Source organism: Anabrus simplex, chromosome 3 (genome assembly GCF_040414725.1).
Source record: "Anabrus simplex isolate iqAnaSimp1 chromosome 3, ASM4041472v1, whole genome shotgun sequence".
Taxonomy (NCBI): Eukaryota; Metazoa; Arthropoda; class Insecta; order Orthoptera; family Tettigoniidae; genus Anabrus; species Anabrus simplex.
The window spans coordinates 425913727-425925823 of record NC_090267.1 but is presented as its reverse complement, the minus strand read 5'-3'; positions in this window follow the sequence as shown (position 1 = coordinate 425925823).

The window sequence follows — 12097 nt, the reverse complement described above, 5'->3', positions numbered from 1 at the left end:
AATCATAGGACCAAAGTTTTAGATGTCGCCAAACTGAGCGGGGCTTGTGCTGTCTGTTTTGTGATACAAATTACTGCTTAGCCACCAATTACCACGAAACGAAGGTCTGCACCGTCATTAAAATTGCCTCCAGGTTTCGATATTTTTTGAGGGGCTAAAAGGTTACATATTTGAATGTATTGGTATTTTTTCGTCGGTTACAGGCTAAAAATTGTAATTTTTCCTAATTTGAATTTTCTAGCTCGCCTGGCAAATTATAACCGCCATCTTAATTTGGAGGGTGCAAAACAAATCCTATGAAAACTATAGGTCATCGCTTTGGAAAAATAAACCTCACCGGGTGAAAGTTATTCGGAAAATATCCCGCTAAATGGTAGCGTTATGTCTCTCTCGCCTTCTACTCAACGAACAGCCACGAGATTACAAGAATGATGACGAAAATGGCATTACATAACATCCCTGTTGGTAAGCAGCCAGAGATGTTTCCATGGTAACCGTTAGGTTCGTTGTCGGTCTGCAATGGTGTCAGTCACTTAAAGCAGAGCGTGACATCTGCAGAAAATAGTAATTTTCTCCGTCATTTGAAGAGTAAGAGAAATTATGTGGATTTTTTTAAAATGATGGGACGCTTCACATACAGCACAAAGATTTTACATACCTTGAAAAGAAAACCAAATAACTCGTTTGATCACCCTATAAATCCCCAATTTGTTCCATTATTTTCAAATCATATGCATACCAAAACCTGCTCCTGTATTAGTATACTCTAAATATGAAGTTTGGTCGAGATCTATCTAGGCGCTTTGCTGCTGTGTTGGAGCAGACAAACAGACAGAGAGACGCGAAAGCTAAAAAACCACAGATACGGTCTTGAGTCGACCTAAAGCGGATAAATATCTGAAAAATAGGAAAAATAAACGAAATTGCAGACAGCGGACCCCCTACAACTTCGTATAGATTACGAGATAATCGCAACGCATCGGACTTACAACAGTTAAGCAGCATTGGTGGGAATATTAGTGAAAGGTTGACCACATCCCTACACGGATGTTGTAAGAGAAGTCCTGCCCATATCGACACTAGGGACGAGGAGAACACCCCCGAATCTCACCACTGGTATAATGTGAGCGTACCAAGTAAAGAGCTTCTGAATGGTTCATATAACTGGTGTACTCTCGGCCAGTCAGAGAGCGACCGGCAAGGCCACAGGTTCGGTTGAATATTGAACTTAAATTGATTAGCACGATGTCTTGTGAATTGTGTAGGCTATCAACATACGAATGGATATTTCTCCCCTATAATAACTGAGTGTTACTGGGAGAAAATTCGAGTTTTGACTTTCAAAGTACGTTACGTATGTTGCTCGGAATGAGTTCTAAAATATACTGTCATATTTAGTTTCATTTCAAACGTGGACTCAACAAATGATTATTTGCTCTAACCGACGCGGACATTCCTTAATCGGTCAAGTACGCAGCCCTGCGTGACATAAACGTTGTGCATGCTGCATACAGTACTCAAGTGTTCCATTGTGGTTTCGTAGGACATGAGTAAGCTAAGGTAAGGGTGTATTCTGCCCGAAGGCAGGTCCGAACCTCCGCAGAGGTGTGCCTGAGCCGGAGTTTACGTGCGGTAGGGTGGCCAGTTCCTTTCCGCTCCTCCATTCCCTTACCCCCACCAACAGCGCGTGGCAACCCATCCAGATCTTGACCACGCCCAATGTTGCTTAACTTCGGAGATCTCACGGGATCCGGTGTATAGTAATTTAGGTTTAGAAGATAAGTCAGTTCTGCTCGGACAGTGCTGACACACCGTGCATTCTAATTGCAGCTTTTCATTGTTAGTAAGTTTTGGGGTTAAAATTGCTCTATATCGGACTTATAACTTAAGTCGAAGAGTGTTATTGGTTGTAAGGGATACACTGTCACCGTGTGTGTGTGTGTGTGTGTGTGTGTGTGTGTGTGTGTGTGTGTGTGTGCACCTATCCAAAAAGCAACCACACCCAACGTTATATTTGTGGAGCTAGTACTAGCATCCTGCACTAATTGGTTGAGAAATGTTTCATTTCCACTGTATACGTGCTTTAGTTTGCCATTGTTGTATACTACATAAAACACAACCAAAAGGGAACGAAACTAACAGCCCTGGTATTGTGAAGGATCAAGACAATAGATCAGTTGAAGAAAACACAGGATGACTTTCGGAAGAATAACACCCGCAACTTCTACCAGACCTTCAAATCACAATTAAAAGGATATCAGGCACCAGGTCTCTGCTTCAGAGATGATCAAGGTAAATTAGGGAGGAACAACCTTGAAAATTGTGAACTGCTCGCCAGGTACTTCAAAAAGCTACTCAACTGTGATGATCCGCAGGAAGTTTGTAAATAGAGCCACCATGGACAACGTATAACTCAGTACCACCCGACGAAGAAGAAGTTACCCGGTTTTTTAAAGAACAAAAAAACTGCGGGTGAAGATAGCATGGGGTCAGAACTCCTGAAAATGGAACCTACTGAAGTCATAAAATCTCTGACTCTATAACTTGGGGACTTACGGAAAACGGAGAGGATCTCTAAAGACTGGCGGATGGCTCTGATACATTTATTGCATAAGAAAGGCGATAAGATGAATATTAATAATTAGAGAGGAATATCGATAGTTTCGTTCCCTTGTCCGACTCGTTGGCTGAATGGTCAGCGTACTGGCCTTCGGTTCAGAGGGTCACGGGTTCGATTCCCGGCCGGGTCGGGGATTTTAATCTCTTCTGATTAATTCTTCTGGCTCGGGGACTGGGTGTATATGTCTGTCCCAACACTCTCCTCATCATATTCACACAACATACTACACTACCAACCACCACAGAAACACGCAATAGTGCTTACATCCCTCCATAGAGGGTTGGCGTCAGGAAGGGCATCCGGCCGTAAAACAGGGTCAAATCCACATGTGCGACGCAGTTCGCACCCGCGACCCCACAGGTGTGGGAAAAGTGGCAGGAAAAGAAGAAGAAGAAGATCGATAGTTTCGTTCCCATTCAAGAGTTTCTCTAAAGCATTACTAAATAGAGTAGACTGTAGAATTGGGAGAATATCAAGCAGGCTTCCGGAAAGGTAGATCATGCGCGAAACAAATCTTCAACCTAAAGAGTATCATAAAATACAAGATGGTGGGAAGAACAAGTATGTAGCAGTTTTTATAGACTTCAAAAAGGCACATGACTCCATTGATAGGGAGATCTTGGTGGGAGTTCTACAAGAGTTTGGAGTACACAGAAAGAGAATAAATTTAATCAGGCAGACAATCAGCAACACTTACTCCAAAATAAAGTTTAGGAATGAGATCTCTAGACCCTTCGAAATCAAAACTGGTGTAAGACAAGGCGACTGACTCTCACCAATCATGTTCAACTGCGTTCTGGAAGAAGTCGTTAGGGAGTGGAAGAAAGGAATTCCTAACAACGAAACTTTTAAAATTGCAGGAGGTAAGGAGAGTATAAATATAAATTGTTTGGCATTCACTGATGATTTAGTGATACTCTCTAACGATATAGCAATAGTTAAGAAAAGGATTTAAGAACTCCAGATGATAGCTAAGAAGGCTAGACCTCAAATTTCTTTTGAGAAGACTGAGTTCATTACAAATATTAAAGAGGCCCCCTCCGTTTTTGAAGTTACGAGAAAAAAATAAGTAGAGTTAAGAGATGTAAGTATTTGGGAGAAACATTACAAGAGAAATGGTTCGGAAAAGAAAGCCATTAAGGATCGGCCGGGAAAAACTGAAATTGCATTTGAACTGACAAGGAACACCTATAACAAAAAGGTTTTATCTTATGGGGCTAACATTAGGCATCTAGACACCGTTGTTAATGTTGTTGTTGCTAGGGGGCTTTACGTCGCACCGACACAGATAGGTCTTATGGCGACGATGGGATAGGAAAGGCCTAGGAGTTGGAAGGAAGCGGCCGTGGCCTTAATTAAGGTACAGCCCCAGCATTTGCCTGGTGTGAAAATGGGAAACCACGGAAAACCATCTTCAGGGCTGCCGATAGTGGGATTCGAACCTACTATCTCCCGGATGCAAGCTCACAGCCGCGCGCCTCTACGCGCACGGCCAACTCGCCCGGTACACCGTTGTTAAACCTGAGTGATTATATGCAGCGGAAACATTTGGCAAGATTGGAAAAAGTGGACTTGAAGACATCAGGAAGAGAGAGAGAGATAAATGCTAAGAAAAATTCTGGGCCCAAATGTAAACATCGGGGAGAGGAGACTCGAATCTAACAAAGAATTGCTTCAAAGAACAGAAGGAGTGGTTGAATTAATGAGAAAGAAAAGGTTACAGTTCTATGGACATATTCTCAGGATGGCCAAAATAGATTAACGGAAAGAATCTTTGAATTCTTCAAGAAGAGGAAGACACAGCTGAAAGAAGTGGGGTTGGACATGACAAAGACAGCGTTCCGGAAGATTATATCATCAGAAATCAATTTAGACAAATCTTCAAAATGTTTCACGGTTTCCTGGAGGCTGGGAAAACATCAGTGAGAAAAGGGAGGTGCTATACAGAAGAGTAGAAGAAGAAAGTAGGAGAAAGGATGAGATGATACCTGCAGAGAATGAAGGGAGAGAAGGTTAAAAATACCGCAAGGATTATCAAGCATCGTCCATAGACGGCCGAAACGAAAATTTAAAATAATAGCTAATGTTCTCATTTTTAGCGACCGTTATGGGGAATCACCAGTAGAACGTCATCTCAATAGGGGCAATATCAATGAATGGATTGGGACTTGGCAAAGAAGACACCAGAGTTCAAAATCTTTCTGGAAGATTGATAAACGCATCCTTGGAAAGCCATAAAATTATGTAATTCCTCCAAGAATAAATGCCAGTGAATCGACAGTGTTTTAATCTGCTTGGGAGAGGAAGTCGTACTCAAGGATGAGACGGGACGGCCAAACAATGGACTTGTCATGACTTATGACTGGGACGCTTCAGTTGTTCCATTCATCATGCTCTCAATGTGCAATGTTCAGCACGTTAGCTCTTCGCTGATATATAATCAATCATCTTAGGGAGCACACTAATTGACCTAATCAATTATGCTAGCACATATAGACCGATGGGGTGCCGGCATTGATCACCGGGTGGAGCTCCGAGATGTCCTCGATATCTTGAATGAAAGGCAACAATATGCAGGACACTCTTGTGGCCTGAACAAAAGAAGCGCACAGGCTGAGCTCAATCGATAGACACACAGTAGTAGAGCTAACATCGCACTGCTGTAACATTCTAGGAATTGAATTCCAATACTTACTAATTTTACATTCATATTGAAAATTCCAAATTATCTTTGTATGGGCATGTTCTTCAGACCGACTTTACTGAGTGGGATTGAAAGCTGGGTGGACTACGAATATCTTGGTCACAAGTTGGATTTAATAGGTATGGAGGTAACCAAAATGATAGGCAGTACAAGCAGGTGGGTACAGTAGAAGAAGGGTACTCGGAATGAGCAGAAAGTGACTGTTAAGAATGAAGTCGATGGATGAAGCTCTTCGTGTAAACCGGGATTCGGTGTAGAGCTCATGTGAGCCGAATTTGTGAAGATAGGTTGCCAAGGTGAATAATGGACTCGGCAATGGGTATTAGAGTGAGATCAAGGCAGCAATCGCTAAGCTACGTAGGCAAGTCAATACGTATCTGCAGTTTTGCCCTAATTGTCTTTAGGTTGGCTCTATGGCGGTGTATGCTCACCAGCCGCTAGATGGCATCGTTCTATACGTCTGTGGTAGGTTTCAGCGTTATCAGATCAGTACAGCTTACGCTGTTGCGATGTAAAGATGGCCGCGTCGTCCTCTCTTTGCACCAAGGAAGAACAGCATACCGTAATCCGTTTTTTGTGGTCTGAGGGTGTACCAGGAGGGAACATTCAGCACAATATAGGGACAATGATTCGCCACAACGAAGTGACCAGTGGGTTGAACAGTTCAAAAGGGATTGCATGAGCGTGAAGGATAAGGAAAGATCCGGACGTCCGTCTGCAGCCGTAACTGATGTCAATATTGAACAAGTGCGTGATATGATCCTGAATAAGAGACGAGTAACTGTTCTATGAATTTACGCTCCTGGCACACCCTCAGACCACAAAAAAAAAGGAATAAGGAACGCTGTTCTTCCTTGGTGCAAAGAGAGAGTGGCGCGGCCATATTTACGTCGCAAAAGCTCAAGCTATAATGATGTGATAACACTTAAACCTACCACAGACGTAGTCAACTGTGCCATCTAGCGGCTGGTGTGCATACAATGCCATAGAGCCAATCTAAAGGTAATTAGAGCAAAATTGCAGATACTTATTGACTTGCCCTCGTATTTCATAAAGTGTGTGAAAATGAATGAGATCACTGAGCTAGCTACCGAGCTCGGTACTTGCAGTCGCTTAAGTGCAGCCAGTATCCACTATTCGGGAGATAGTGTGTTCGAACCCCACTGTCGGCAGCCCTGAAGGTAATTTTCCGTGGTTTCTTATTTTCACACCAGGAAAATGTTGGAGTTGCACCTTAATCAAGGGAAAGTCCGCTTCCTTCCCACTCCTAGCCCTTTCCTATCCCGTCGTCGCCATAAGAACTATCTGTGTCGATGCGACGTAAAACAACCTGTAAAAAAGCCGGAGCTAACTGCAAAAAAAGGTTGTGGAGACACGTATTTAATTCACAGAGGCGTGCAGACTGAACTTTGAAAGGCATGGAGACCTTAATCAATATATATGTATGTACTGTATGGGTTAATGCATGTCTGAAAACTCCAGTGTAGAAGTTGTTTGGGTAATTGCTTTAATTTCCTTCATGGATTAACGTCGCACGATCTCAAGTAGACCGAGCTCGGTAGGTGCAGTCGCTTAAGTGCGGCCAGTATCCAGTATTCGGGAGATAGTAGGTTTGAACCCCACTGTCGGCAGCCCTGAAAATGGTTTTCCGTGGTTTCCCATTTTCACACCAGGCAAATGCTGGGTCTGTACCTTAATTAAGGCCACGGCCGCTTCCTTCCCACTCCTAGCTCTTCCCTGTCCCAACGTCGCCGTAAGACCTATCTGTGTCGGTGCGACGTAAAACAACTAGCAAAAAATAAAAAATAAATAAAAGATCTCAAGTAGGTTTTCCGGTGAATCTGAGACTACACGATCCGTAAAGGAAACGGTGTTCAAATATTTCTCTCGATATATTCACATAATTACTCTCCGTAATTTCCTTCAGCTGCTCGGAAGCTTCCGATACTCAAAATGAAATACCTTTGACTAACGTGTGTTGACGGTGATTTTAAACATCCCGGATATTTTAATTTCTACTTTCATGGCCAGTTTATGGCAGCGTTGCCAACTTAGCGGATTTTACGCTAAATTTGGCGGAATTAGAAGACTGTCGACGGAGAAATATATCATTTAGCGGACAGCGGATTTTTTGGCGGAATTCTAGATTTATTATAGGGGAATTTAGTGTTTTATCCATTTTGCGGTTTTTAAAAATTTGTACTCCAGTCTGTGTCCAAGCTATTCCGTATTTCTTGTCAGGAGCTAGCAGTCACATAAGGAAAACATGTTATTTGGATTTGACGTTATGAGATCACGGTATCATAAATTTGTAATGCGTGGGGAAAGGGTACTTTTCTCTTAGTTGACGAATGACGACAGATAATGAAACTGTGAGACACCGGGCGAGTTGGCCGTGCGGTTAGGAGCGCGTGGCTGTGAGCTTGCATGCGGGAGATAGTGGGTTCGATTCCCACTGTCGTCAGCCCTGAAGGTGGTTTTCCGCGGTTTCCCATTTTCACACCAGGCAAATGCCGGGGCTGTACCTTAATTAAGGCCACGGCCGTTTCCTTCCAACGCCTAGGCCTTTCCTATCCCATCGTCGCCATAAGACCTATCTGTGTCGGTGCGACGTAAAGCCACTAGCAAAAAAAAAAAACTGTGAGAAAGTAGTATTTATATTTATGCTATGAAGGAAGACCGTTTAATGAACTGGCCTGTTTTGTGTGTGGCCCTTGAGCCCTTAAGGTGGGGGATTCACCTTGTTTGCACCCGGCACTAAAACGCTTACAAGTTTTAGCTCGCTGGCTCGCAGGCAGGAGGTTAATCCTAGTGAAACTCACAGACCAAGTGAGTGCAAACATCTATTATTATTATTATTATTATTATTATTATTATTATTTGCCCATTATTTGAGATCGGATTTCTTGGCGGAATTTTAGCGGATTTCTAGTAGTATTTAGCGGATCTTGAAAATATAAGTTGGCAACACTGTTTATGAGACATAATAATCCAGTGAACGAAACAATCTGCTGGTAAACTAGAAGTTTTGTGTTTTGGTTTCTGATGAGTAAGCGATAAGGTGTGTGTCTCGCATTATACAGGGTCTCTAAAATAAACTCAGACCAAACGCACGGTGTTTGTACTCTGCGCTATGACAGCTGCCTCAGCCGAACTTACGTATCCCTGATTTAAGCGCGTATACAATCTTACATGAATTCTTACCTTATAAATGATGCTGGAAATGGCATCCTTCCTGGCTTATGCAGACATTGTATCTGTTAATTACATTCTGGCTGACGAGAGTGAGTTCTGCCACTGTAATGTAATGTTTCTGCAGCTTACGTATCGCAGAGTAAAAACGCCGCTTCCAAGGTTTTAGCTCATATTGTGATGTTTGGGACATCACTGCATGTTTTCATTTATTGAACTATATAATTAATCGATAAGATGTATATATTTAATCACTGTTAGGTCATGTTTAAATTTATATATATGGTTTTTATCATCCATTTCAATCATCATTTCATTCTTTGCATCGCAGCTATAACGTATTCTGAACGAACAAATTATTGGGTAAAGTATTTCAACATCATTCATATTAATAACTTGCAGTAAATTTTCCAATAGCTGTTGTGAGGTGACCAGAGTCAGCAGGCTAATTTCAGCCCATTTCCAGGAAAAGTACGTCATCTAGGTTACGAGAGACCTCACCCTCTCTACCTCATGAAGAGACAGTTGATACATTATAAACGCCCACTTTTCGAACTTCGCTACCTGACGCTTTATTTCAGCGGGAAAGTTCAGCCTATGTGAATGAACGTAATGAAGCAACGTGATGAATTCACAGCAATGCATAGGAGAAGGGATGAGACCTCGAATCTTACTGGACCATGTGATATGGCTGATGGAAGGAGACTTTTGAACCTATATACGTCGAAGACAAGAGCGGGAGAGGACATTCTGATTCTCACTCTTGGAAGACACTCTTACTACGATTCTACGTCTGCACATCGGAGAAGATTTTAACTTAGTTCACTTCGCATCTGAGTAGTACCGTAGGATACTACTCAAAAGTTACTCTCATTGGGACTTGTTACCTCAATGACGAGAGGTAGTCAACGGGAGACCGATTTTGACTAGTATAGGGAAGGAGAGCTTTTATTATGAATTTAGCTAAACAACTGTTCCGTAATACGGAGGAATACAAGTGTATTCTCTCCATGAACATAACCCATGGTGATTTTGCACTTAAAATTAGGACTCATTACGACTTTATGTAAGAAGTACAGTAGGAGGTGTTAAAGCAAGGAAAAGCAGAAGTAGGACTGGAATCCAACAACAGATGAGGGACCCGGTACGAGAGATCCACCCATCATCAGCTTCTAGACAACAGAGTCTGCATATGGTGAGTTTATGGCATAAGTTACTGCAAGTCTTCGCGCAACAGTTCATTTTCTTAGAGTTAATTTCATTCAATTTTTCTTTTGCTTCCGTAAGTTCAGATTTCGTTAATATGCCGTTACGTCACGTTTTTCATCCTAATAAGTAGCTGTTTTAATTTGTATGTTCTGAAATTATTATTAATGATACTTAAATTCCAAGTTAGTGTACTTAATGCATTTGTGTCGCGTCACCCTACCCCTGGGAGTTTTTATCTCATTACGTATTATTATTATTATTATTATTAATTATCAACTTCCGTTTTCAAGCCATAAGCTTGAAGACTGGCGCCCAAGGGATATTGTTTATGGAGAAACTATGAGATATCATTTATTTATTTTAATATTAAAGTGACCCGCCACGTAATAATTTTGTCCAACATCTGTGGGCCAAGTGGGTACGTCACAATATGAGTGACTTTGTATTTACAGCGGGCAATCAGAAATTCATGACGCATTCAACAGAATATTCTTTGCACGGCTGCGTTATCGATCACGATTGCAAATAGTAATTGTACAATTTTTAACAATTAAAAGCATTTGTATTTAAAATGTCTGATCATGAAATTACTCCACCTATCTGAAATGGTCTCTTTTTAAAGTGTTAATCTGTTTTCTGATCCTTACTGTTCACATACAATCAATTTTAGATGAGTTATTTGATCAAACAGTGCGTTGTCATCTACAACTATAGCTGTCTTCTTCAAGTACCGCGTGCCTGAAGGAGGACATTAAAATGGCCAGTACTCGGCTAAATCGACTAATTTGGGAACCCTAGTCACAAGAAACCAACTCCAGTAAACAAAACATGGAGGTTTCGCTAATGAAACTGAGGCTTTGGTTTGGTTTCGGTGATCGTTCATTGTTTGGAACATGTGAACAGTACAGAGGAATGCATGGTGGTACGTGAATTACGATGGACTGATGAAGAACGGGATATGGGCAGAATACTACAGGCCTAATGAATGAGGAAAGGCTTAGAAATTTAATAAACTGGAGAAAGACAATATTTATACCGACATCGTTGTATCTGTATAAGATGAAATGACGGTGACAATATTGATTGTCCATGGTAAATTATGATTTGGGAAAACGTATTATTTCTAAAATAGGCCCCCTTTCCTTTTCAATATTTATATAAAGCAGGCGGTAAAGACAACCAAAGAAGAATTTGTAAATGGAATCCTAATCCAAGGTGAGGAAATCAAAACATTGAGATTTGTTACCGATATTGTTATTTTATCTGAGTCTGCGGAAAATCTGAAGAAATTTCTGAATGGTATAGAGCCAGAGGAATTATCCATACGCAGTTACTATATACTGTCTGATCAGACTCTCAATGTGATATTGAAGAAAATAAATCTATATTACTTCATTCATATGACGAGTGTCGTGATGGTACGAGCGCTTATCGATATCAACTTGAAGTACTACACATCCTCTTGGCAGGAATTGGCAGTAACGTTCACACCTCTGTTTCACTCGAATTAAATTCCTTCACGTAAATGGAATGTGTCAAGAACAAAGGCGGCATTCCTGGTCTTTCACGAGAGTTATCCCTTTCCATTCCGTTTGCGCCTTCACGAAATTCTCTCGTATTATTCTCGCTATATTATTATCTACAACGGCGAAATACCTTAACTTTTCGAACTGTGTTAGCTAATCTGTTACATAAATAATAATAATAATAATAATAATAATAATAATAATAATAATAATAATAATAATAATAATAATAATAATAATGTTATATGCTTTACGTACCACTAACTACATTTACGCTTTTCGGAGACGACGAGATGCCGGAATTTAGTCCTGCACGAGTTTTAAGTGGCAGTAGATCTACCGATACGAGGCTGACGTATTTGAGCACCTTCAAATACCACCGGACTCAGCCAGGATCTAGCCTGCCAATTTTGGGTCAGAAGGTCAGCGCCTCAACCGTCTGAGCCACACAGCCCGGCACATAAAGAAAGAATTCAGAGTTTCCGGCAAGGCCAACCTTAAAAATCGTGGTTATGTTAAAGACGAATTCTTTTATTTTGACGTGTTAGCAGCATGAGTGTTGTTCCGTTTTATTTGATGTTCTGCGCCTTGCTAAGAACTCCGGCAGTTTCACGCAACTGCTAACGTCACCTAGTGGGCTGATATTTTGTTTACCTTATTCCATCATGTGCCTTTGCTGGCAAGATGTCTTCTGGTATGGGCTAGAGCAATTTTGTTACTTTCGTTGATCTGTCTCAGCTTTATCCTTGGCTTTGACAAAAGAAAGTGACTGAGGTATGAGTGATGCTAGTAATGCCATTCCTTCTGCAGCCAGTCCCTGCTATGAATGGTGTGAAAATATTGCTC